Source organism: Balaenoptera physalus (genome assembly GCF_965194825.1).
Source record: "Balaenoptera physalus genome assembly, chromosome: 2".
In the NCBI taxonomy this organism is placed as follows: Eukaryota; Metazoa; Chordata; class Mammalia; order Artiodactyla; family Balaenopteridae; genus Balaenoptera; species Balaenoptera physalus.
In genome coordinates this window covers 139,265,255-139,293,062 of record NC_138883.1, presented here as the reverse complement: position 1 = coordinate 139,293,062, position 27,808 = coordinate 139,265,255, and the positions used below count along the sequence as shown (strand labels likewise).

The 27,808-nt window shown below is 40.3% G+C and overlaps 1 protein-coding gene across 1 annotated transcript in view; it reads right to left on the bottom strand.

The window, feature by feature from the left end:
• AGBL1 (AGBL carboxypeptidase 1) overlaps positions 1–27,808 on the bottom strand; it is a 790,601-nt gene that overhangs the window by 364,697 nt on the left and 398,096 nt on the right.

Sequence of the window (27,808 nt, the reverse complement as noted above, 5' to 3'; positions counted from 1 at the left end):
AATCTTCCAACAAACAAGAGCCCAGGACCAGATGGCTTCACAGGCGAATTCTATCAAACATTTAGAGAAGAGCTAACACCTATCCTTCTCAAACTCTTCCAAAATATTGCAGAGGGAGGAACACTCTCCAACTCATTCTACGAGGCCACCATCACCCTGATACCAAAACCAGACAAAGATGTCACAAAGAAAAAAAACTACAGACCAATATCACTGATGAACATAGATGTAAAAATCCTCAACAAAATACTAGCAAGCAGAATCCAACAGCACATTAAAAGGATCATACACCATGATCAAGTGGGGTTTATTCCAGGAATGCAAGGATTCTTCAATATATGCAAATCAATCAACATGATACACCATATTAACAAATTGAAGGAGAAAAACCGTATGATCATCTCAATAGATTCAGAGAAAGCTTTCGACAAAATTCAACACCCATTTATGATAAAAGCCCTGCAGAAAGTAGACATAGAGGGAACTTTCCTCAACATAATAAAGGCTATATATGACAAACCCACAGCCAACATCGTTCTCAATGGTGAAAAACTGAAACCATTTCCACTAAGATCAGGAACAAGACAAGGTTGCCCACTCTCACCACTATTATTCAACATAGTTTTATAAGTTTTAGTGACAGCAATCAGAGAAGAAAAAGAAATGAAAGGAATCCAAATCGGAAAAGAACAAGTAAAGCTGTCACTGTTTGCAGATGACATGATACTATACATAGAGAATCCTAAAGATGCTACCAGAAAACTACTAGAGCTAATCAATGAACTACTAGAGCTAATCAATGAATTTGGTAAAGTAGCAGGATACAAAATTAACGCACAGAAATCTCTTGCATTCCTATACACTAATGATAAAAAATCTGAAAGCGAAATTAAGAAAACACTCCCATTTACCATTGCAACAAAAAGAATAAAATATCTAGGAATAAACCTACCTAAGGAGACAAAAGACCTGTATGCAGAAAATTATAAGACACTGATGAAAGAAATTAAAGATGATACAAACAGATGGAGAGATACACCATGTTCTTGGATTGGAAGAATCAACATTGTGAAAATGACTCTATTACCCAAAGCAATCGACAGATTCAATGCAATCCCTATCAAACTACCACTGGCATTTTTCACAGAACTAGAACAAAACATTTCACAATTTGTATGGAAACACAAAAGACCCCAAATAGCCAAAGCAATCTTGAGAACGAAAAATGGAGCTGGAGGAATCAGGCTCCCTGACTTCAGACTATACTACAAAGCTACAGTAATCAAGACAGTATGGTACTGGCACAAAAACAGAAACATAGATCAATGGAACAGGATAGAAAGCCCAGAGATAAACCCACGCACATATGGTCACCTTATCTTTGATAAAGGAGGCAAGCATATACAGTGGAGAAAAGACAGCCTCTTCAATAAGTGGTGCTGGGAAAACTGGACAGGTACGTGTAAAAGTATGAAATTAGAACACTCCCTAACACCATACACAAAAATAAACTCAAAATGGATTAAAGACCTAAATGTAAGGCCAGACACTATCAAACTCTTGGAGGAAAACATAGGCAGAACACTGTATGACATAAATCACAGCAAGATCCTTTTTGACCCAGCTCCTAGAAAAATGGAAATAAAAACATAAATAAACAAATGGGACCTATTGAAACTTAAAAGCTTTTGCACAACAAAGGAAACCATAAACAAGACCAAAAGACAACCCTCAGAATGGGAGAAAATATTTGCAAATGAAGCAGCTGACAAAGGATTAATCTCCAAGATTTACAAGCAGCTCATGCAGCTCAATAACAAAAAAACAAACAACTCAATCCAAAAATGGGCAGAAGACCTAAATAGACATTTCTCCAAAGAAGATATACAGATTTCCAACAAACACATGAAAGAATGCTCAACATCATTAATCGTTAGAGAAATGCAAATCAAAACTACAATGAGATATCATCTCACACCGGTCAGAATGGCCATCATCAAAAAATCTAGAAACAATAAATGCTGGAGAGGGTGCAGAGAAAAGGGAACACTCTTGCACTGTTGGTGGGAATGTAAATTGATACAGCCACTCTGGAGAACAGTATGGAGGTTCCTTAAAAAACTAAAAATAGAACTACCATACGACCCAGCAATCCCACTACTGGGCATATACCCTGAGAAAACCATAATTCAAAAAGAGTCATGTACCAAAATGTTCATTGCAGCTCTATTTACAATAGCCAGGACATGGAAGCAACCTAAATGTCCATCATTGGATGAATGGATAAAGAAGATGTGACACATATATACAATGGAATATTACTCAGCCATAAAAAGAAACGAAATGGAGTTATTTGTAGTGAGGTGGATGGAGTTAGAGTCTGTCATACAGAGTGAAGTAAGTCAGAAGGAGAAAAACAAATACAGTATGCTAACACATATATATGGAATCTAAGGGATTAAAAAAAAAAAATGGTCATGTAGAACCTAGTCGCAGGATGGGAATAAAGACACAGACCTACTAGAGCATGGACTTGAGGATATGGGGAGGGGGAAGGGTAAGATTTGACAAAGTGAGAGAGTGGCATGGACATATATACACTACCAAACGTAAAATAGATAGCTAGTGGGAAGCAACCACATAGCGCATGGAGATCAGCTCTGTGCTTTGTGACTGCCTGGGGGGGTGGGATGGGGAGGGTGGGAGGGAGGGAGATGCAAGAGGGAAGAGATATGGGAACATATGTATATGTATAACTGATTCACTTTGTTATAGAGCAGAAACTAACACAGCATTGTAAAGCAATTATACTCCAATAAAGATGTTTAAAAAAATACAAAAGCAAAAGTACTTAAAAGCAGAAATTGATAGATCTCAATCACAGTGGAGGTATTTTTTAAACAAACATCTCACAAAAGCTGTAGCTCAACCTGAAAAAAATTATATTAGAGGTGTTTTTTTTTTTAATTTTTAATTTTAGGGTGTTTTTCTGGGCAGGGTGTGTGTGTGTGTGTGTGTGTGTGGTTGCTTTTAATTAATAGGGAACTTTATTTAACACTTTCTATAAAAACATTGTAAATTAGCCATACACAGACATAGAAAAATTAACCAAAGAAAGCAAAGAGAAAACCCTAAAGCAGAAGCAGATAGATAGATAGATATAGACAGACAGATAGATAGATAGATAGACCAACACTAGTTGTAATTTTGGAGAAGAAAGGATGGAAATTAGATTTTGACTGGATACAGGAGGGCTTTAACCCTTATCCACAATATTGCCTTTGTGTAAAAATAAAACCCTGAAGCAAATATGTAAAAGTGCTAAAATTCGTTAAATAGTAACATTAGCTTTAAGTGTGTTCCTTACATCATTTTCTATGCACTACTTATGTTTGAATTTTCTAAAACAAATAAAACAAACACATGAATAATTGTGGCTTCTGCTATATTTACATGAAATGAGAATTACTGAGACTTATTTTTTTAAAGTGCTCCAGAGTAAAGAACAAAGTATGTATTTTTTAAAAGCAAGGATAGTTCCAAATAAAATAATTAACTGAGTAGGATGATGAGATCCTACAGCAGCAGTCATGCAGTGTGGATGTCTATACTCAGGTAGTTATGACACTACAGTATCTATACACAGTCTCATTGCTGGATCCCATTCAGCTACTTGGGGATATGGTATCAGGGTTCACTGATACCAGGGTGTAAGTATTTGGTCCCACCTCTACCAGGACTGTATCCTGCTTATCAGAATACCAAGCATAAATCCAGTATGTGTTGGGTGAACCATTATTTCTTCATGGTCAATCTTGATGCTTCAGGAGAGGCTCACATCACATTCAGCTCCCAAGGCTGAACACCTGACCTGGGTATAACCAATCAGAGTGTCATGTTCCCTCATACACACCGACTGGTTTATGGATATGCAAACGACTCAGGCTATGTCAATCAAAGCTTTCCCCAGGACTGCTGTTGAAATTGTCAAGGAAGAGGAACCCTATCTGGAAATCATGAGTACCAAAAGTTTATGTATAGTTGAAGCTTGTGGTGATCATCTTCTACCATCTAGGAAGCATAACTAGGAAAGAGAGGGAGGAGAGGATTAAACAGGGATGAGAGAGGAGAGGAAGTCCAATGTCCCCTTGTATTTTTCTGATAAATGAGCATTGAGTCTCATTTTAACTTAAACTAGTTTTCATGAGTTTTTGTTACGAGTAAAAGGTTCCTGACCCTATTATCCCAGCCACAAGAATCAGACCAAAACTCAAGAATTTTTATGGCTAATGAATGCACTGATGCAGAAGCAGGCTGACATTCCCATGGCGGTGATAGATTTTTCAGGGTCATACCTGTTTAACTTTGTGATCAGTGGCATAGAACTCTGAGACAGCTAGCAGGATGAAAGTGCAGCCTGTGGCAGTGGAACTGGGGTTTTTAATTGTGTGAACTACCTACCCTGCATATTAGACCCACAGTCTCATTCTCACTAGGATAAGCTTAGATCCTCAGGCCAGAACTGAGACACAAACCCTCTAGCACACTACTGTCCTGCAGAACCTATAAAACCAGCATGGAAAAAGCCAGTGGAGGAAGGGAAATGACCATACTCAACAGTCAACTTTCTTTAGGTGTGAATATAAGGGAAAGGACAGAATGACCTACAAAATTCTACTTTTTATAGGAAGCATATTCTAGGAGGAGTGAGATTACCTGAGACCATGAGAGTAACCTTGATGTCCCAGAGGCATGCCAAATGAAATTTGCTTAAAATAAAATCTGTCATTCTCTGTTACAAACATGACCCCTCCCCCAAACTCGTCCTGTATTTACTACACAATGAAGTGGGTAAATTATAATCCCTTTACAGCCAGTCCCTAATCTACCTTTGGAAGAAAATACTTGATAGACACTGAGTAAAAGGCAATGTTTCACCACCCTTCACCAGCTGTCCCAGGGTCACAAGGGGCTGGGTGTCAGTAAGCACCAAGGGTTCAGAGAATAAGGAACAAGCGCTCTGCCTGTGCATGGGAGAGGCCATGGGGGAGTATGTGTTTTGCAAGAACCAGTGAAAGGAACAGTTTCACATATGGATAAATATTGTGTAAAAATCCACAGCACTATAGAAGAAAGTGTGTAGACTCAAGAAATCATGAGAACTTAAGCGTCATGAAATCTTGGAAATACTGGGGGACTTTAAAACTTCCACAAGTTAGGAAAGTGGGCTCAAGGCACTTTTCTGATTCTCAAAGAGCTAGGAGACTCCACCTGACAAAAGGTTACCCTGCTCTATAAATGATGCCATCATCCTTTGGCATGCTCAAGGCGTCCTCTGTTTCGCTCTCTTGCTCACCACTCATATTCTACCCATCTATCTTCCTCCATGTGCCTTCTAAATGTCTCTCGATATCCTTCCCTCAAAGCTCTTTCCTCCCCACAAACTCTTCTTCTTGTAGTCTCCATCTTTGTTTAGTTCTACTCTCTACCCAGCCCCCAAACAGAAGACTCAGTGACTCCTTATATCCTTCTTTCCTTATAACCCCTCGTCAGCATGCTGTCTCTGGTCTCCTGAATGTTAGTCCTGCTTCATCTCCACTTTTACCATGCTAGTCCAAGCTTCCACCAACTCTTATCTAGAAATTGCCTTCTTCCAATCTTCTTCATCCTCTCTACAGGGCCACCAAAATGATTTTTCTAAAATACATATTTTATCTTAACCCACACTTGCTTAAAACTCAAGGATGCTTTCCCATTGCTTTTATCATAAAGCCCACATTTAGCATGTCATAGATTCTCATCCCATGCCACTCCCCTCTATACTTCACCAGCCAGACCGAACCATTTGCAGTTCCCAGAACACAGTCCTTCACATTTTCTACTTGTGATTCATTTTGCTGCCCCCTCCTGCCTCTTGGACAGTTTCTACTCCTCTTCACAGGCATGACCTCCTCTGTGAAGTTTCTCCAAATACAGCTCAGCACTTTTCTTCTGTACACTTGCATCACTCCATGTATGTCTTTGTCTTGACTTGTTTCACTGTGAGTTATAATTCCACTTACACAAATTTCCATGAGCATTTTGAGGACAGGGAATCATCTCTAAGTCTCCATCCCTCAGGCATAAATGGAAATAAAATCCACCTCAAAGGGCTATTGTGAAAACAAAGAAAATTCTTGAATATATGGTATTTGGTCAGGGCCTAGAATATAATATTTTTTGCAAATATTATTTTTCTTCTCTTTTCTGTACTCCTATCTCCCACATATACCCAGAACCTAGCCTAGAGCCTAGAAACTCCTCATTAAATGTTTTCTGAATGATGCCCCCAAAGTTAACTTTATCTAGTGCTTTGTAGTTTACAGAATGCTTTTACTCACATTAGTTGAGTTTATCACCAGTATAAGCATATCCCTTTTCTTCACCGACCACATCCAATCAACCTCTCTCCCCCTAACAATTATATTTATGACTTCCGGAAACCACCGCCCTTCTCTCTGTCTCTTCTGTCACAGATCTGCTATATCCCTTTCACTGGAAGCTGAAAATGTTATCACTTAGCTTTAAAACTTGCTCCCCTTGGAGTAGTACCCACACATATTAACCAAAGTGTTTAATCAAATATACACTATTGTGTCACATCCCTGCCTGAAAGCTTCACTGGCTCCCCAGAGCTCTCTGGGTAAAATTGGGACTTCTTGGCAAGGCTTACAAGGCCCTTCGTGGCCTGGTTCCTAAATGTACCTCCAGCCACATACCCTGTCACGAATGTTCTTTCTGTGATCAAATCCTACCAAATCTCTTAAAGTTTTCCACATAAACAAGGTGGTTTCATGTTCCCCTGCTTTCTCTCATGCTAGGATCTCCATCTAAATAATCCTTCTTTTCTACCTTAGCATGATGACACTAATTCAATCACAGATCAGGTACCATGTCTCAGAGGAAGTTTTCCTGGACACTCAGACTGAGCAAAATATCCCTATAGAACCCAGACCATATCCCATATGATTCATACCAAATTATATTGAAGCCATCCTCGTGTGTATCTGAATTCCCAATACACATTAAACTGGTAAGGAGAGAGGATTATATTGATGTATAACTATTGTGCTAGGCAAAGAGCCTAGAAGGAGTAAATGCTCAATAAAGTGCTGTTAAACTGAGTGGAACGGAGTTAAATTCCTTGAGGAGCATGATACTGTGATCACCCAGATTTCATACAAGAGGAAACTGAGGCTCAGAGAAGTTACAGAGTAAACCAACCACAGTCTTGGAGCCTGTAAGTGATGGAGCTGTGCTTAGAACCCAGGTCCTCTTATTCCAAAGTCTGTGCTATTTTATTATAGCAGATACCTCTGAGAAACAGGATATTTCAGTATTCTCTCTATTTGCAGGATTTCACTCTGATCTGGAAGTCACTTAATCAGTTTGCAATCAGTTTCTTTATCTATAATTCAGTGATTAAAAAAATAAAAAGCCAGTAAGGCTACGTGATAGCTGCCAAGATAAAGAGGTAGATTGCAAACTCTCACGTTGGATTTGTTCTAGAATATTGGTGTTGTCATGCAGATAAATGTAAAGCATCTGCCTGTGGAAAAATCCATCGCGATTTATCAAAGTAAAAAAACATCATCCAAATGCAAAAGTTTCCCCACAGCTAGCCAGATAGCTCATGACTTCCCCACCCTGCAAGTGGCAAAATCTTTCAGAGGCTGCAAAAAAACGAAGAGGAACCCTTTGGTGTAACTGAGCAGAGGGTTACAAATGGATTCATCAGAGGAATTTGCTAAAATGCCTACAGGTGTGAGAGGTCCCATATGTTCAGTCTACTCAGTAATCCGCTGGGGAAAAAAATTACGTTCTCAGAGTGAAGGCAGCCTGCACCCACTCCACAGATGATGCAAGGGGGAGAGAGGAGACACCCATACCTAATTATGTCACTTTCAGCAGAGCTGCATCTGGAGTGAATTCTCAAGTGTAAAGATAACAGAAAGTGTGAGATAAGGAGGGAACTGGGATGGCTTAACAGGATATCACAGCTGCCTTGTGGAACAGTGGGCCCTCAGAAGTGCCTTACACTGAGCTTTTTGAGATTTCACAACAAACTTGAGTCAAAAACACTGGGTATTCCAGAGTGTCTTTACCCATATGTTGGCTGAAAAGGATGATTCCAGGCTGTTATTTCTTTACTTTCCCATGCTTACTCCCTGATCTTTCTTTTTAAGTATATTACTTAGATCATAGATCAGAAAATACCACCCAACAATCAAGAGGGTTTCCAAAGGTGGATAGAATTTTCCCTACCTTCTCTGACATCTTTCAAAGTGACTTGTGCACCCTGCTATTATTGAAATCTAGACCAGAGGTCAACACACTTTTTCTGCCAAGTCCCAGAGAGTAAATATCCTAGGCCTTGAGGGCCTGATCATCTCTCACACTTCCCACCTCTGTCTGGTAGTGAGAAAGCTGTCAAAGACATGACGTCATGAGTGAGCATGGCTGTGGTTCTGATAAATCTTTATTTACAACAGTGGTCCACAGGCTAGATTTGCCTCACAGGTTGTGGTTGTGACCTAGACCCCAACGCTAGGTAGGAGGTGTTTCTATACAATCCTCCGTGCCATGGCTTCTTCTGGTTAAATTCTCAGCTTCAAATCGGTTGCTTATTTGTATGCTTTCTGGCTCATTCACGGAAGTGCAGAAAAAAGTGACAGTTTGCTAACAGTCACAGCAAGAATAATGATATATGTGGAAACACTTCGGAAAATCTTACAAATGTAGGGCGTTACTATTAGCACAAACAGATCCAACCAGATTTGACTGGAGTTCATTCATTCACTGTCCAATCCATAAGCGTTCTTTCTAAGTATATGTCAGAGACCAGGTACTGTGTAAAACCCCAAAGATACAAAGGAAAATAGAAGACCCTTTCTTTTAAAGTGCTTTTGCTCTGGTACAAAAAGCAAACAAGCCAGGACAGTGTAGTGCCATGGGCCAAACAACATAGCCAGAAAATGTTCTAGAATATCCCAGATGCACTTTCTTTTCTTGGCCTCTTTGTCACACACACATCCTCTTCCCCCTGCCCTGCAGTGCCCTGCAGCCTTTCTGCTATTAAGGTTAGTTACTCCAACAGGCTGACGATCAGTACTCCAGGGAAGGAGAAAACAGAGAAATTGCTCAGCTTTTTAAATCCACAGTGAAATGACCGTCTTGAAAGCTAAATTTCAAGCAGAAGAAAACTAACTATAGAAGTTTGGCTATTTTTTCCCGAAATCAAGAACAAATGCTTGGAAGATTAACTCTAGAGATGGAAGGATGAATATTTGACATAAGGGAAGTGTTTGCCCTCTCAGTGCTTGGAGAGAAGTTCAAGTAAGATGAATGTTCCCCCATCATTGGAATAGGCCTGACAGAGAAGGGTGATGAGTTACAGCCGTTGTTTGAAGAAAGGAGGGCATGTATGTGGAGACCAGGGATAAGGGTGGGGAGAGAGAAGAGGAAAGGGGAGGGAAGGAGATACGATGGAAAGTCGAAGAGAGGAAACAACAGGCTGTGCTCTGAATCTTTTATATGCTGTTTGTTGCAGGTAGTATTGAATAGGGGGGCTACCTTTGTGACCCCATAGATCTCATCTTAGGCCTGCATCTGAGTCTTATTTTCCAGCATCACCTTATCATCATGTCACTCTCAAACTTCAACTGATGTATCATCCTGGCTCAATCCTTGGCTGGATTTACAAGCCTAGAGCTAGGTCACATCCTTAATAAGAAGTGAACATCATCTGCAAGCTGGAACTAGACTTCACATTTTGGCTGCAATCTTGGGGGTGGGAGAATGGGAAGTGCTTTTCAGTTGGGGTGGAGTTCATGATTGCTGGATTACAGCACAGAATATATATCTTCTGGTGACTTCCCAGCTGCAGACTCCTGGCTGCAATTAGAAACCTATACGTCTAGTCATTTTATCATTTTTATACATTTAGGAGCTCAAGTGTTTGCTCTAGCAGGCTGCAGCTGGCTCGCTGTCAACTCCCAGCTGTTGTTTAGCTGAAACGCCACAGCTAAAATTGTGGGCAAATATGACCGGAAACCAAATTGGGAGCTGAATAAAAATGTTCAGGATTAGTGAACGATGCTTAGTGCTCTCATTCTTTGCTTCGACCAGGTGAAACCCACTCATTTAGAAGAAAGTAGAGGAGGGGAACTTGCAACTCATCCAGAAACTTTTGAGAATCCTTTATATGAAACAGACTGGCTCTGCAAACCAGTGTTCTCTCAGTGATTATTCAAGTCCAACATGTGCCATCCCATTAGGCAGGTTTCTGGTTTTTCTCACTTTCCTGGGGTTACCAGTTCAGAGACTTAATTCCAAACAAGTTCGGCTGCTTAGAGAAAGAATGCATTCAATATACAACATTTAGGGTAGTGTTGTTGGATGAGTCTTTGGACAACTGCAGGAAAAATCATATTAATCCAGCGGTTAGGTCCTTTACAGATGAGATGGAGGGGCTACCTAAATGCATTAGCCTTGCATTCTGGCATGGGTCTGGCATTCCTTGCTAACTGAGCCTTCATCTCCCTTTAGACTGAAGCCACTTTCCTTTAAAAAAAAAATAAGGGGCCTTTTCTATTCAAATTTTTAGCTTATGTCATTAACAAGGGCTTCTGGGTTTCTAAAAAGTCTTTATGGGACCCATATTCTTCGTCCATCCAGCTTAGTACAAAAGGTCCCTGATGAGTCCATAATGTCACATCATTTATTAATTATTATTTCCATCACCATTCTGTTCCCTGGCAATGGTGTCAACTGCACTGTCAGACCACAAGACTGGGACTTCACTTCAGCTGTCCTGGGGCTGAGGAGCAGCTGCCTTTGGAGGAAGGAAGCTCCTTTCTCAAGCAAAGAGCTATAACAGGAAGGGAGATGATTTTAGGTGGAGTAAATGTGTTTCTGGATAAATGTTGCACCTTGTGGCCATCCCCTTGTGACCTGACCTTTCCACTCTTTCATTTCTGATTATAGAATACCCTCTGGTGACAGTTCTAAAAGGTCAGGAAGGACTACAGATCAGAGCAAGAAAGAGCAGGCAGCCCCAAGGGCTAGTAGAGTGGTTCAAACCACAGAGCACAGGGCATCTACAGATCCTGGCCAGTTCCATGAAAGGGGTGTGCACTGTTATTTGAGTCCTATGGGCTGAAATGAAATGAAGATAAACATCTAGCAGGTTATGTGAAGAGAAAATATGGAAAGCTATAAAGGTAGGCTTTCTAGAATTGAGCTGGGAACTCGACCACCCAGTAAAGATGTCAAAGGTCACCAGCATTCAATGTGCAGTATCCAAGTTGAATAAAAGTACACAAGAAGGAGTAGGGTCAATAGAGACAGGCAGAGCTGAGACCCAAGTACCCATAAGCAGGGAGACATAAGGAGAGAAAAAGAATGTTTGAATTCCAAATGACACATGGAGATGAATTGTATTGACCAATATCTCACTTACAGGAATGAAGTTGAAAACAAATTGTAATAAAGATTCCAAATAATATTAATAATGTATTCTCATAGCTATCCTCAAGTTCTTTACTCATAACAACTATATTCACCCTATATTTATCACTTTCATTCGTGCAGCAAACAGTTGTTGCATGCCCACTCTGGGAAACAGACTGTGCTAGGTGCCTGGGTTACAAAGTTGAATGAGACAGAGTTCATGTCTAAGGGTCTCACCATCCTGCCAGTGAGGGAAACATACACATGACCGTAATGAAATGTGAGAACAGTTATGATGATGTGATTAACAAAGCACAGGTAGTGAATAAGGACTATTACCTAAGTAGGGGATTGAAGAAGTAGAATGGGTTAAGAAAGATGTTAGGAGTCATGTATATCCTGGGCCTAGAAGGGTATGGAAATAGAAGGGAATAAATGGGGAGAAGGCAAACTGGTTAGAAGAAACAGTATAAGCAAAGAAAGACAGACATCCAAATCCACAGTGTAGATCAGGAGTGGTGAATAATAATAGATGCCCTTATGAAGGATGTATAATGTACATTACATTATATGAAGAACTCTGCATATTTTATCTTTATTTAACATTTGGCACAAAAATGGCAGGCAGCAATGATATAATTATCTCCAAATTAAAGATGAGGAGGCTAAGGTGTATAGAGGTTAAGCACTTTACTAGCTCACATACCTAGTAAATAGAAAAGCCTAGATTTGAACCCAGGGAAGTGTGATCCTGGTGTGCAGTCTCTTAGCTGCTATGCAATTCTGCCTTCCTGAGGATCTAATGTATGGGGGCGGGGTGGGAAGGGGAAGAGGAAATGAAGCCAAGGTTTGTGAAGAGCTTTGTGTGTGATTCCAAGTTTTAGACCTTTCAGCCAGAGCTGCTCAAGGGTAATTCTATAGACTACCTGCATCAGAACCACTTGGGGAAGGGGTTACTGCGCAGATCCTCAGGGCTCCTTCAAATCTCCTGAATCCTACATTTGGGAGGAAGCCCAGGAACTTACATGTGAAGAAACACTACTGAGGGATCTGAGGGAAAGTTTGAGAAACACTAGGTTAGGTCAGGACTTCCCCAATCTGAGGATGTACCAAACCACGTAGGAACCTTGGTAAATATACAGAGTCCTGGGATTCAGATTCTTTCAGTAGGTCTGGGTTAGGCTCATGAATATTCATATTAAACCTATGGGTTGATGACCATTAAACAAGAGAGTAATGCATTCATATCTGTGTTTTAGGATCAAAGGAAAATAACCTCTGGTGGAAAGACAGAATGGAAAATCAGGGGCAAAAAAACCCAGCTGATTAGAAGAGTGGTATTAAAATTTAAGCAAGAGATGGTGAAAATTTAAACCAGGCAAGAATGAAAATGAAAGAAAGGATATGAAAGAGGTAGAATCACTAAGGCTTGATAATTAATTAAAATAGGGGTAATGGAAAGAAGGAGTTAAAAATGACACTAAGGTTTCCAACTTGGATTCATGGATATAGGCTAATGCCGTCAGGAGAGGGGAACGCATTCAGTAGAGGTCAGGCAGCATAAGGCATTTTGTAAATGCTACCTTGTACTTAATAGATGTTATTATGAACCAGAAATTATGCAAGACCTTGAGGGTACAAAGGTGAAGAGTTCCTACTCTCCTTGCTTGAGGAGAGGGCAGACAGACCGATAAACAGGTAAGATTGATGTGTCCACAGCACAATGGGAGCTCAGAAGAGGAGACTAAGCCAGCCTGGAGGTTCAAGAGGGTGTTTCCAGAGGAAGAATCTTTAATATTATTCTGAGTCTCATAAAGGTAAGGAAATCTGCTCTGATGAGTTTAGGGTTAGAAGTATCAGACTGATAGATCCTGAGCAGGAGATTCCGGTTCCTAACACTCCCTTGGGGAAGACATTACTACCATTGCTTGACAGATAAGGAAACAGAGATACATGCATGATACTCAGTGTCAGCTGAGTTAGATGGACTGATTTCTGTCTCCAAAGCCATACTCTCTCATAGAGAAAGCAGATTTGCATTTTAGATATTTTGAGGTAGAGATAGGTAGGAGAGAACTGGGTTGAGATAGAAAGACAGTTGGGTATATGTATCTGGTACTTAAAATAAAGCTCCTGGCTGAAGGGAGACCTTTTGAAGTCACCTTCATAGAAGTCAAGTTCAAATAGACAAGTATTAATTGGGTATCTCTGTGCCAGGCTCTGTAAAGAGGTGATATAAGTATAAAGATAAGATCTAATCTCTGCCGGTGAAAAGTGACAAGTCGGGAGTTCTTAACTTGAGGTTCATGGAGCGTCCATGTTGGGTAATAGACTCCAGAAGTTTTGTGTATAAAAATGCTTGTGTATATGTATTTTTCTTGGGTGAGATGATTTCATCAGATCCTCAAAGAGATCCAAGATCCAAAAGAAATTAAGGACCACAGATTTAAGACCTGGCAGTGTGAAAAATAATAATATATGTTTCTTGTTCATGCATTGTAATAGATTATAAAAAATTGCACATATACTTGCGAGTTGTTTGTGCCATCTTGCCTGAAAATGAATGTCAAATATTAAGGAGCAAAATCTGTGACTTTAGCAAGTTTACTGAAGGGGCACCGTATCATCTTGATGGCTTCTCAAAGACATCCTCTTACAGTTTTGCTCTAACCTGGAAGTTAAAATAGCAAATTATAAATCCTCTTTGGCAAAGCAGTAGAGAAGAGGCAAATGAAACAGAGAACCAAAACAGAGCTACATAGAAATGATGGGAAAATAGAAAATTCCATAAAGAAAGTAATGGAAATTTTAGAGAGCAGAATGAAGGACAGAAAAAATTGTCCTTGGATATAAAATTAAAACTTTAAACTTAAAAATCAGATTTTTTAGCAATTGCAAATTAAGGGAATAAGAATTATATTTTTTGAGTATCAGTTGTTCAAATAGAGTAAACAATAATGGAGTATGTCTTATGTGTCAGGCACTATTGTTAGCAGTTTACATGGATTTCTCTCTCTCTTTTTTTTTTTTTGGCCATGCCACACGTCTTGTGGGATCTTAGTTCCCAGACCAGAGATTGAACCTGGGCGCAGAGTCCTAACCACTGGACCGCCAGGGAATTCCCATGGATTTTTCTCTTTAAATCCTCACAACTACTCTTGAAAATAAGAACTTAATTTGTTTCAATATTCTCAGAGAGTACACTGAGGCACAGATGATTTAAAAAGCATGCCCAAAGTTACCCAGCTAAGAGGTGAAACAACTAGGATTTGTACCCAGAATGATGACTGTAGAGCCTACCTTTGCTCTACCACATCCCTGTACTGAAAGCCCTAGAACAAAAATGGCACAGAGCGAAGCAGCATCAATCCATGAACGATCTAGATCAGCAGTCCCCAGCCTTTTTGGCATTAGGGACCGGTTTCATGGAAGACAATCTTTCCACGGACCGGGAGGCAGGGGGATAGTTCAGGCAGTAATGTGAGCGACGGGGAGCTACAGATGAAGCTTTGCTCACTCACCCACCACTCACCTCCTGCTGTGTGGCCCGGTTCCTAACAGGCCACAGACCAGTACTGGTCCGAGGCCCTGGGGTTGGGTACCCCTGATCTAGACGATACCAGAATCAAAGGGCATAGAGCATCCTCGAAGCTGTCATGACTCAAAGTGTAGTCTGTGGGCCTGTAGTATCAGCATCACCTGAAGTTTGTTAGGTCTCACCCCAGACCCACTGAATTCAAATCCGCATTTTAACAAAATCCCCAGCCATCTTTGGGCAGAGCTTGAGGCTAACTACTCAAAGCCATATCTGAATAAGAAAAGGCATTAACAGCCAATACCAGGACATTCAACGTATGATTGTTTACTGTTTACTTATAGAAATTGTGTTTTTTTCCATACATGTCAGGAGTGAAACAAACTCTTTCTGTCAAGAGCCAGTTAGTAAATATTTGAAACTTTGAGGGCAATACAGTCTCTGTTACAAGTCTTCAGCTCTGCTATTGCAGGGCAAAAGCAAGCACAGACAGTATCTAAACAAATGGGTATGGCTATGTTCCAATAAAACTGGATTTATGAACACTGAAATTTAAGCTTCATATAATTTTCACATATCGTAAAATATTCTTCTTATTCCAATTGTTTTCAACCCTGTAAAAAAAAACTATTCTCAGCTTGTGGGCTACACAAAACCAAATTATGGGTCAGATTTGGCCCTTGAACCAGAGTTTATCAGCCCTACACAATAAAACTGTGTGTTACATGATAAACTGTATTTAGCTTTCATTCTATATGCAGATTCATTCATACAAAATTGATTCTGACTCAGTATTTACAGTAGAGAATTCAATAACCCCTTCAGGTAGCTTTCTAGAGCACAAATGACATACGCCAAGAATTGCAGAGAGATTCCTTTATCCAGAACATACAGGTAAGTAGATCTTCCCAAGGGACCCTGTACCTCATCTACATTTTTCTAGGTGAGTCACTTGTTATTTTTGCTCTGTGATGGAGAAGAGAGGGTAATCTCTACCTTGCTACTGCCTAGCCTTCTTCCTTAGTGGCTAAAGTATCCTTTCTCCTAAAACCCTTCACCAACCCCGACCAAAAGCCAATCCAAACTTCAAAACTACTAAAGGAAATCAAACAATACAGACAGATCTTAGAATTTGGATGAGGGAATGGTTTCCAAGGTTTAAGCACGGCATCACTTTCTTCCCTCGAATTCTGTCCTCCTGTGTTCTTGTTAATTTGCCACCAGAAAAGATAGCCTTTTCTAGTGCTTGCAGATTAAAGGTGCAATTTCCTAGAGTCTGTTCATCATTAAACAGACACACATGCACACAGTGGACAAAAACTACAGATGCTCCATAGTTTCTGTTATAACAAAGTTTAAATCTTCAGCGTCGTGTGGCGGAAAGATTTTAAATCTTAGACCCAAACAGACGTGGACCTGAGCCCTTTTTCTCACTTATTAACTATGTAACCTTGGCAAATATAACCAAGCTTATAAATCCTAATATTCTATTCTATAAATGGCGACATAGTGGTATCCCCTCTTTTTCTTTTTTTTTTAAATTAATTAATTAATTAATTTATTTATTTATGGCTGTCTTGGGTCTTCGTTTCTGTGCGAGGGCTTTCTCTAGTTGCGGCAAGCGGGGGCCACTCTTCATCGCGGTGCGCGGGCCTCTCACTATCGCGGCCTCTCTTGTTGCGGAGCACAGGCTCCAGACGCGCAGGCTCAGTAATTGTGGCTCACGGGCCTAGTTGCTCCGCGGCATGTGGGATCTTCCCAGACCAGGGCTCGAACCCGTGTCCCCTGCATTGGCAGGCAGATTCTCAACCGCTGCGCCACCAGGGAAGCCCCCCTCTTTTTCTTATGTTATCTGTCGTGTGTAAATATCAAAGGAGAACACACTGAAAAGCCACATTGAGTCATTAAAACCCTGCTTAAACCGTGTCTAATGTCTTTCCACCACCCTTAAAATAAAACCCAAACTCCTTCCCATGACCCGTAAGCTACTGCATGGCAGCCCTTCCCTCCCACTCCAACCTCCGATCATGCCCTTTTCTCTTTCGCCTGCTGTAGTGTGTACTGTGGTACTTCACCCAGATCCCCCTTTCAGCACTGAGGCCGTCATGCCCCCAGATGATGGGAGTCTTGGTGGCTGACAGCTTTTAGTTGAGTTCTTCTCTGGGAATTATTTTCCACCCAAAACATCAACCCTATCCAAGGACGTTTCCCTTTTTTGGGAGCAACTTACAAGATCTGTCCATGCAGGAGTATAAAGGTTTGCCCCACTAGCCTTGGGGCTCTGAAGAGTATCTCAGCTGCAGAACAATCTAAGGGACTAGCTGAGGTCTCTGTTGCTAGTGCCTCAGAGTTCATTCCACTCCTCCCTTTGTCCATTCCTACTGTCTTTACTCCCCCGCAGGTGTTGATTCTGAGCACATTCACCAGTAAACTCCCTGCCCACAAAGCTCTGTCCCACAGTCCGCTTCTCAGGGAACTCAACCTAAGACACCCGCTGCTTGAAGACCACTCTTGTCTTCTTTAGTTCTTCAAACATGCTGCATTCTCTTCCCACCTCAGGGCCTTTGAACATGCTATTCTATGAAATGGGACCGCATATGCCTGCCCTGCCTCCTCATCTTCCACATGTCAGTTCACATATCCCCTCCTGGGAGAGAAGTTATTCTCCCTCAGAAATCATTGCTATTAACCTCAGAACACATTTTATTTTGCATGAAGACTATGTCTGCTTTTTTCACCATTATATCCTCAAATCATAGCAAAGTCCCTGGCATTTAGTAAACATTTGTTGGATACCTGGACCTAAACACCACATTAAAAACAATGTATCATGAAATGCTAAACTGAAATCTCAATTTTCTAGAACAATATTATTTTCTTGTCCTTGTCCTGTGCATGTTGTCATCAGGCCCAGCCAAGAATTTGGCAGGATCATCAATATATTAGTCAACACCTTGCTCAGTAAGCTTTGACTGTAGTATTTGGCACAGTTCACTTTGCCTGTTACTCTGCACGTGGCCTCACCTGTGCTCTGCTCTGCTCTTTGCCAGGAGCTCTCAGAACATCCCTGAGGTTCCAAGTTAGTTGCCCAAGAGCTTTACAAGCCATAAGCAGGTGGAAACTCACGAACACAGTGGTTCTAAGGAAGGTGTGAGGGTGTGGAGAAAGGAAGGCAGATTAGAACAATCTAGGAAACTTTTCAAACTTTTTCAGTTACCTCCAGTGATTCTTATCTGGTCTCATGGAAAGCTTTGAAAATGTTCTCAGAGCAACTTTATAGCATACATTTTGATTGAGTACCACAGTCATAGAGTCTGGAGGAAATAGACCCTAAAAGAGGGGAGGAAAGCTTTGGAAGTTCTTGACAAGATATGGAATAAATTGATAACAGGCTGTCCTTTCAATGCATCTCCTACTCAGGCAATAGCATATCAGTGTGCCATGGGGAGTGATCTTGCTGGGAAATGCAGATGCAAACCAGTTTCTATCTTAACTTGCCCATGCCTCTTTAAGAATAAATTTGGGCTCGGGGGAGACTTAGTCATAGAATCAAAACAATGCCTCGCAGATTCATAAATGATCCCTTGCATTTTCAATTTGGGAAAATATTGTTTCCTTACTTTTGCCTAATCAAAAAGTGGCATGGGCATCATCGGATACATGTTAACAAGAACTTCTGTACAGATGAAAATGAATCATTACTCTCCTCTGTGGTTCTTTCCACCTGGGACTCCCTTGGAAGTTACACAGAGGCTGGTTCTGCACCTTCTATCTCTTCTCTCATCTCACCTCATGATTTCTGCCCAAATTCTGTGCACTCTTGCAATTACAGGTTCTCAATTACACTTGCTACTTGCTGGAAGGGACAGAAAGTGTGTTTCCTCTCTTGGCAGCTGCTCAAGCCAGATGTTACACTGGCAGGCTGCGATTGGCTGGCAGATAAAGGAGAATGGCTCTTCATGGATAGATAAGTGGAAAGATGTAAACAAACCCATTTCAGCACTGAATCAGCAGGTCCTCGTTAACCTGATTGGAAATGCCCTTCAAATTTCCACTGGAAAACAAGGAGGACACTTGCACGAGATTGTTCAGCTGAATCCCGACTGCTCCCTCTCTGGCTAAGATAGCAAGAAGCTTCATCTGGAGACATCATCACAGCATCCAAGATGAGCTGGGATTCACTGAAGCTGCATCTGCATTGGTAAGCAATAATTGTAGGGATGCAGAAGTTTGTTTATTTTCACTGCTACATGTTTGTATCTGGAAAACCAGTGAAACTTTTCTGTAATCACTTTTGAGAGGCACTTGAACCATTCCATCTGCCCAAATCTTTCCATTGTGTTTCTCAGTCAGTGACAATAGACAGTGATTAAGGCAGAATTACTCAGCCACCAACTTTTCCCCGTGCCTCCTTGGGGCAAGCGTGAAACAGGAAACACATTTTGGCTTGGCTGCTGAAGCTTTGTGGAACAGTTAAGACTATTTCAAATAAGATGATTGATAAAAAAAACTCTGGTCAAGGTGGACTGTTATTAGACCTAGTGCAGATGTCCTGGGTCACAAGAACTGGCCCACATGACACAAGGGTCGAAAAATATGCCATAGATAAAACAAAACTCTTTCCCCCTTTTTCTTCTTGTCATATAACAGAGGTAATAAAAATACGTGAAGTTTCTTTGCACTGTTACCCAATATAAAACACAAAGGGTCCAGCCGGGATTTTAGTGTAGTCTGTTTCCATTATAAATACCAAGAGTCACCAGATGAAATAGGAGGGGGAAGAAGCAGTTCATTCAGAATAGATTATGGGGAATCATTATTTTTTTTACTCCAATGTAGAGTTAATCCTTCTAAGGGATTAGACATTTATTGTGCCCTGGACTGACACCTGCAGCTACACTCCTGGGGATAAAACATGGCAGAGACCGTCAATCTCCATAACTCTGGGCAGGAGTTGATAATAATAATAATTCATAACCACTTGTGTTCTCTAGCTCCCTTCAACTGGGATCTCAGAATATTTTTACTAACACAAATTCATTAAGCTTCAAACCACACCTGGGCATTCAGGAAGTGCTTGAAGGTTAGCTCTGTTATTATTTTATATTCATATTGCATCTTTCCTCCAAGGAGCTCAAAAGGATTATAAATATATTACCAAAGTAGGTTAACTCATCACAGTTATGGGTCAGGAACACATCTCTTCTTTCTTGTTAGCACAGGAGTTCCTACACTGTGAAAGGTGGGTAAGGCTGAAATCAACACTGCAGACTCTTGGACGTATCTCTAGCAGCATCTAACCGTTACTTTTTCTATTCAATGTTTAACCTCTCTAGAAGTAAACGTGACTTTCCTTCATTCTACTTCTCAACTATATTAAATGAGTCATTCCAGTGTAATGCAGTAAAGTTTTGAAGCAGAAAATATCTATGTGAGATGCCAAATGGGGATTTCAGTAGAGTGGACGGTGAACCAGATGACCACTGAATTTCAATCTGCAGACGGTCCCCAACTTAACAACGGTTCATCTTATGGTTCTTTGACTTTATGGTGGTGTGAAAGCACTACACATTCAATAGAAAGGGTATTTCACATTTCAGATTGTGATATTTTCCTGAGCTAGAGATATGCAGTACAGTACTCTCTCTTGAGGCTGGGCAGTGGCAATGAGCCGCAGCTCCTGGTCAGCCAGGCGATCACGAGGGTAAAAACTGATACACTTACAACCATGCTGTACCCATACAACTATGCTGTTTTTCAGTATAGTATTCAATAAATTACATGAGATATTCAACATTTTATTACAAAATAGTCTTTGTGTTAGAAGATTTTGTCCAACTGTGGGCTAATGTAAGTGTTCTGAGCACTTTCAAGGTAGGTTAGGCTAAGCTATGATGTTAAGCAGCTTAGGGGTTTTAAGTGCACTTTCTACTAAAATATATTTTCAACTAAGATGGGTTTATCAGGATGTATCATAAGATATGTAGTTCTAAGATGATGGTTTGGCAGAATCTGCAGAAAATATTATAATATGAAAACAGGTAATCTGCTGGACATTCATTGCATATGATAACACAAGTTCTCTATGCCCTGGGGTGCAGAGATACGACTTAATAAGAGAACCAAGAAAGTCCTGCACATGGATGTCTACATATTCAGAAGAGGGCAGTAGTAAGAGCATGGGATCTGGAAAAAACCAATGTAAGTTTTATTCCCAGTGCTATAATTTACAGATTGTGTGATCTTGGGCAAGGCACATGACCTTACTAGACTTTGGCTTCCTTATCCATAAATGTGGTTTAAAATACGTACCTGAATTGTTATGGAGAGTCAATCAATGGCTCAAAATGCATCTAGCACATAATAAGTCCCTGATAAATGATTGTTATTGTTATTGTCACAAAACCATCAAGAAGTTCTCTAAATGTGTCAAAGGACCTAGATAGGAAAATGGCTTTTTCTTTCTTCCTCTGTCCTTCAGCTGTCATGTTCAAATTCCATTTCACAAAAAAATATTATACTCTTTTTTCTTCCTCTTCATCTTTCATAATATGGACTTTGGACTGATAAATCCTACCCATTGTAAACAGTCTCGAGCACTTAATGACAGGAAAAAAAAAAAAAAAAGCAGGAATACCCAGAGAGTACTTTGGCCATTACAATAAGTTTCAAAGTTGGTTTCAATGTTGGTCAAAGTCCTTCACATTCTTTCTAGGCTCCAACTAGATTGCTGACCATTAGTTAAATATTCCTAGCCTTTTATGACCTTTGTTCCTGCTGTTCTTATGGCCTTCTAATCTCCATCTTTTAAAATCCTGCCTTGCCTTGGTGGCTCACCTCCATGTCATATCGTCCAAGAAAACCTGACTTCCATCTCCCCTTTTGCTTGCATCCATAGGAGTGTGTGTATCACCTTCTTCCTTGTCATATGTATGTGTATTCATTTATAAGTATGTGTAAGTTCTACCCCTCTATGTGCTTTTTAAATGAATCATATCTCATTCATCTTTGCATAGTACCAGACACAACAAAAGTCTCATGCTCATAATGGATGCTTAATGGATGTTTGTTTAACAGAATTTCATGGAATCATTTCTGCCACAAGTTCTTTTAATGAGATTTTTCTTTATAAATGTCCATTAGCCTGATAAAGATGACCACCAACCTGAACTCTGACATAAGCACTCAAAGAGGAAAACAACTTTGAATGTTGGCAACACACGACCTTCCTCATGACATTCAGAACAGACTCAGGACATGGGCACCCTCGCACACTTCAAGTAAAAGTACAAGTTGGGACCATTCTCCAAGAGCAATTTGCCACAACTTAGTACAAGCAAGAAAAATGGTAAGAGGCTTGACCCGGCAGTTCCCATATGGAAATTAATCCTTAGGTAATAATGGTATGGTAAAGATTGACAACAATAGCATTCGTGGAACTAACTGAAATTCCAGTGACAGCATAGTGGTCAAATAAATTATTTTCCATCTTTGGAACAAAATATTTACAATCGGGTTATTAAAAATGATGTCTCAGAAGAATAGTTTTGCATGAGGAAAAGAAACAGTAACACAAAGTGTGTACTACATAATCTTTTTTCTAAAAAATAAAATGCAGGGAAGCTAATATATATATTATATTGCAATATTACAATATACAATATTATATGTATATATTCACTTCCATACTTTTTATATATGTGGAAATATATATGTAAATATATATGCATATGTGTATTACATACACATACAAAATGATGAAAGTTTATTCACCAAAATATTAACAGTGGTTATCCCACAGAAGTGAAACTATAGGCACTCAGGTTTTCTTTTTTACTTAATTTTTATTTATTGAAAATCAAAGCTAAGGGAAAGAGAGACAGAAATTCACCTAAGCACCAAGCACCAAACAAGAAGCCTTTGCCTGGATCCTTAGAATGGCCCTGTGAGGTGGCCTCACTATGCCCATCACATTCAGTCCTTCCTTGATGTCTTTCAAGCTGGGTCAAGGGTCCCTTTTCTGGGGTCCTAGAGCTAACTCCCAGGGCACAAATCTATCTTTGTGCATATAAAAAATTCAGGTGAAACTTAAATGCTACCCTATCAGGGGACAATACAAAGGACTTTGTAAAGTCATTACAATGATATTTTAAAGTAATATTTCATATCATGGTGAAATACTTGATGTAGTGTTAAAGTAGGAACACTATTCAAATTTTCATAAAAGTACAACTATTTATAAAATGGGTGGAAGTAAATCTATTAAAATGTTAACTGTGATTAATCCCTTGGTGTTGGGATAATGGGTTACTTTTATTTTTGCCCATCTATATTTTCTAAATGTTCTCCAATTAGCATTTTCTCCCATTAGAATATGTATAGTCAGATAAAGAAAATTTCACAAACACATACTGTAATAGCTGATTTCTTTTCATTAGATGTAACAGTTTTTAATGTTAGGAAACACCTCCACTCACCACAATGTCTACCACAGTGGCTAGAGCACAGGAGGAAGTCAGTATGTATTTATTGAATAGATTACTGAGTACATGATGAATGAATAAATGAATGTATCAGTGAACCAACCAATCAGATATCAGAGAATAACTTTGCCCAATGCCATACAACCTAATAAGTAGTAAGAGAAATTACAGCTTGACCAGTCTTTTAAATCTGCCTCCCTGATATAAACCCTAGTCACCTGTATTCATCTTCTGTGGCTGCCATAAAAAATTACCACAAACTTGGTTACTTAAAACAACAGAAATTTATTCTCTCACAGTTCTGGAGGCCACAATGTCAAAATCAAGTTGGGCAGAGCTGTGTTCCTTGTCGAGGTTCTGGGGGAGAATCCGTCCTTGCCTCTTCCAGCTTCTGGTGACTCCTGGCATTCCTTGAGATCATAATCCAATATGATCTCATCTCCAGATCCTTAATTATATCTACAAAGACCCTCTTTCCAAACAATCGTGGGCTCTTAAGGTTAAGACATACACATATCTCTTTTGGAAGGTCTCCATTCAACACTATATATCACCCTTAAAATGCTCCCCAGTTTTCCTCTGTGTTCCACTCTTTAAAATAGAAGCAGTGGGATGCCCTGAAGAGGGCAAAGTTTACACAGAGAAGCCACCAGCACTGTAACCCTTCTGTCCTCATCAAGGATTGGAAACATGATTTAAAAATATTAATCACAATCCACTCTGCCTTCCCCGCTTCATTTAGGCAAATTAGATTCAAGGAGGGGAGACCAAAAATTCTGTTCTCATTCAGTCTCAAGATTGATAATTCATCTTTCCTAATTCCCCCATGCCCTTCTCACATCTATTGAACACAACACTCTTTTAATAACCATGATCACTGAATTATTAGCTAAGGAATTTGCAAACCCTGCTCATTATTCCTTGGTGATGAAGGGAACAGCCATAAACATGACCATGCAATTTAGAAGAAGTAAGTACAGCAGTCTTATTAGTAAGAGTTTCAGCCCAATTCAGAATGGAAGCTTCCACCAGAATGGAAGCTGTGCTACTAAAGGGCCTGCAAAGGCTGATAATGAGATGGTTTAAGACTTTTTACCAGACACATGAAATGATTCTCTCCTTAGTGGAGAAAAAACAAGCAAACCTGCAGTGATGTCCATATAGATGTTTTCAAGCCCCTCTGTGGAAAGTGACCTGCCCCTGAAATTAACCTGAACCAAAGCAGGGAGGCCAGCTGCCCGGAGTGCAGATTCTGGCAGTGAATCTGAGAAACTACACCATCTGCTTAACTGTGTTCCTTATTCTCTAGAGGAACTCAGCAATTTGAGCTTCAGATGCCAAAATTTTTGCAACGAACAGAGTTTCTAGGTTTCCATTCTAAAAGCCAGACATAGCAAGGCTTGTGTAAAGGTCCAATTTAAGACCAGTTGGAAAAAGGTGGCTAAGGCCCTGAATGCTTTGTCTAATGCTTTCTTCCCACACAACCAGTGAAGAAACTCACAAGCAGTTTTTATCAAAGTATTTGTAGGTAGCAAGTTCTCTGCCTGTCCCCATACTCTCATGATATACTTGTGTCTGGCAGTAGGGATAGAGCAATTTAAGTCATATCTTTACCCTCAAGAGTTTACAGTCTGGGGGGGAGGTAGAGAAATCCTAGCAAAAAAAGAAAACAATATCAAGGAATGTTCATAAAGGGGGTATAAACAAGTGGAAATGATACGATAGGGAAACAAGTCATGAAGTCTCCCTACAGGAGTCAGAAAAGATTTTAAAAAAGAGGAAAAGCTTGAGCTGAAACCTGAAAGCTTGGCAGAATCAATGATGATAATAAGAATGTCACCATTTATTGATTACCTATCACGCACCGGACACACTGCACTCCACACAATGCATGATTATCTCAACTCATCCTCACAACCACCCAACAAAAGCATCTCAGAATGGTCATATAGTTAGAAAATGGTAGAAGTTGAACCCAGATCTGTCTGACCCTTCATTGTATATTCTCAACTCCTATATGGCACTGCCTTTTGAAATAGATGCTGGCAATGAGGGCTACCGATATCTATTTCTCAACTGATGGAGCAACTCAGACTTTGCAGGCAATTGACTAAAGAAAAGGAATCCCAGACGGGAAAGACTGTGTATGGACTGAGTGAGGCAGGGAGGGACTGGATGGGAGATTTCAAGCAGTGGATGCTGCAATCGTTTGATCACTATGAAACAACTTTGCCCCTAGGAGCCCATGAGAAATAATCAATCACAGTGAGTGAGCTACCGGGAAGTGCAGCCATGGGAATTTCTGTAATAAAGAGAGATGAAAACTCCTGCAAAGGGAAGGGAAAGAAAAACTGGGGCACTAAAGATTAGAAGAAGGCTTTGAAAACAATGTTAATAAATATTAAGTACACTGTGGGGGAGGGATTGTGTTTAAGATATGCCCCATATATTTTATTTTTATATACACATATAGACACACATGTATGCATGAATGGTTATGGGATGTAAATATTAAATTAAAAAATCTTATGGCATTTATATATATTTTAAATAGTGTTTTCAACATTTATATATTGATGCGATACTCCTGTGAAATCCTAAATAAAAATCTGTGAGGATTAATGAGATCTTAAAACAAATCTGCCTGACATGTGTGCTCCAGGGAGACAAGTACTATATAAATACTGGATACTGTAACAAGTTCTTCTCAGATGGGGCTTGGGGATGAGTGTGGCTAGGCATAAACAGGGTTCATTGAAAATTCTTCTCTCCTAGAAAAGAGAGTTTGGGTGAGCAAGATGCTACTTTTGTTGATTCCTTTAGAAGCTTCTATCGTTAAAGCGAAGTTCGTTAAAAACCCATTTCCACTCCTCTGTGGGCCAGTGCAAGGGTCGCAAGTCTTCCTAGAGCAGTGGGTTTCTACTCTGGAGACACATTAAAGGTACCTGGGGCCTTAAAAAGGGCAGGGGTATGATCTGTAAAGCTCTCCAGGGAACCCCATTTCAGGCTGAGGTCCTCTGACCTAGAATACATTTACCTAGCACACTAATCCAAAAACAAACAAACAAGAAAATAAGATCATATCATCCTTTAACCTCTTGGGCTGGAAATGGTTTTTTTGGGCACTAAACCACCAAATCTCTCACAGGGTCACAATGACAGAGATAAAACTTAGGATTAGTAGTAGAAATAGCAAATGGCTATGACAGAAGAGGCAGGATGGTGGGCAGACGAGAGCCCGAGAAGATGCTGGGAGCCCCATGAAGGCAGAGCTGAGCTAAAGTCAGTGATGCAGAACTAGCAGTAAGGACCTAGGAAATCTGGGGGAAGTATCAAGGAAAAGTTGTAGAGTAGTACAATTAACTCTGCTGGCCTACATCTTCCTTCCCTCAGCAGAGTATCTCAAACTTCTCTAATAGTAAGGATCTGCTAGGATATTTATTAAACATGTTAATTCCCAAACAACATCTCAGACCCCCTGAATCCCAGTCTCCAAGGGAGATACCTGGGAAGCTCTATGTTCAAAAGCACCCATTTATGGTTTTTTTTTTTTTTAGAAATTCACGTTCTTTTATTTATTTATTTATTTATTTATGGCTGTGTTGGGTCTTCGTTTCTGTGCGAGGGCTTTCTCTAGTTGCGGCAAGTGGGGACCACTCTTCATCGCGGTGCGCGGGCCTCTCACCATCGCGGCCCCTCTTGTTGCGGAGCACAGGCTCCAGACGCGCAGGCTCAGTAATTGTGGCTCACGGGCCCAGTTGCTCCGTGGCCTGTGGGATCTTCCCAGACCAGGGCTCGAACCCGTGTCCCCTGCATTGGCAGGCAGATTCTCAACCACTGCGCCACCAGGGAAGCCCCCCATTTATGGTTTTTAATGCACAATTTGTCCACTTATGTCTAAGCAGCTGCAACTGATACCCAAGGCAAGGAGACCAAGTTGAACTGAGTGTCCAGTAAATACTCCTCTATCTCTGAGTCACTCTGACCTGACCTTGACACAAAAATAGTCCACCTTTTGAGTTCTTTCCTCTACCTTCTGCAGAAGCAGGAACCTTTTATCATCAATTTATGCTCAAGCCTTGATTCTAAATTCTTTCCTCATTTTGAAATCCTCTGGGGTTTCAAACATGTAGCAAGTCACTAGGCAATGTAGCTATGTAAGCTGATTCCAATATAAGGATTGCTTCCTAAAGAAGAAGATCAAAATTATATAATAACATCAAGGCTTAAATTGGGGCAAAATTTCATAGGATCTCAAATTTATATCCCCACGTCTGTCTTTCTTCTCACCCCAATTAAG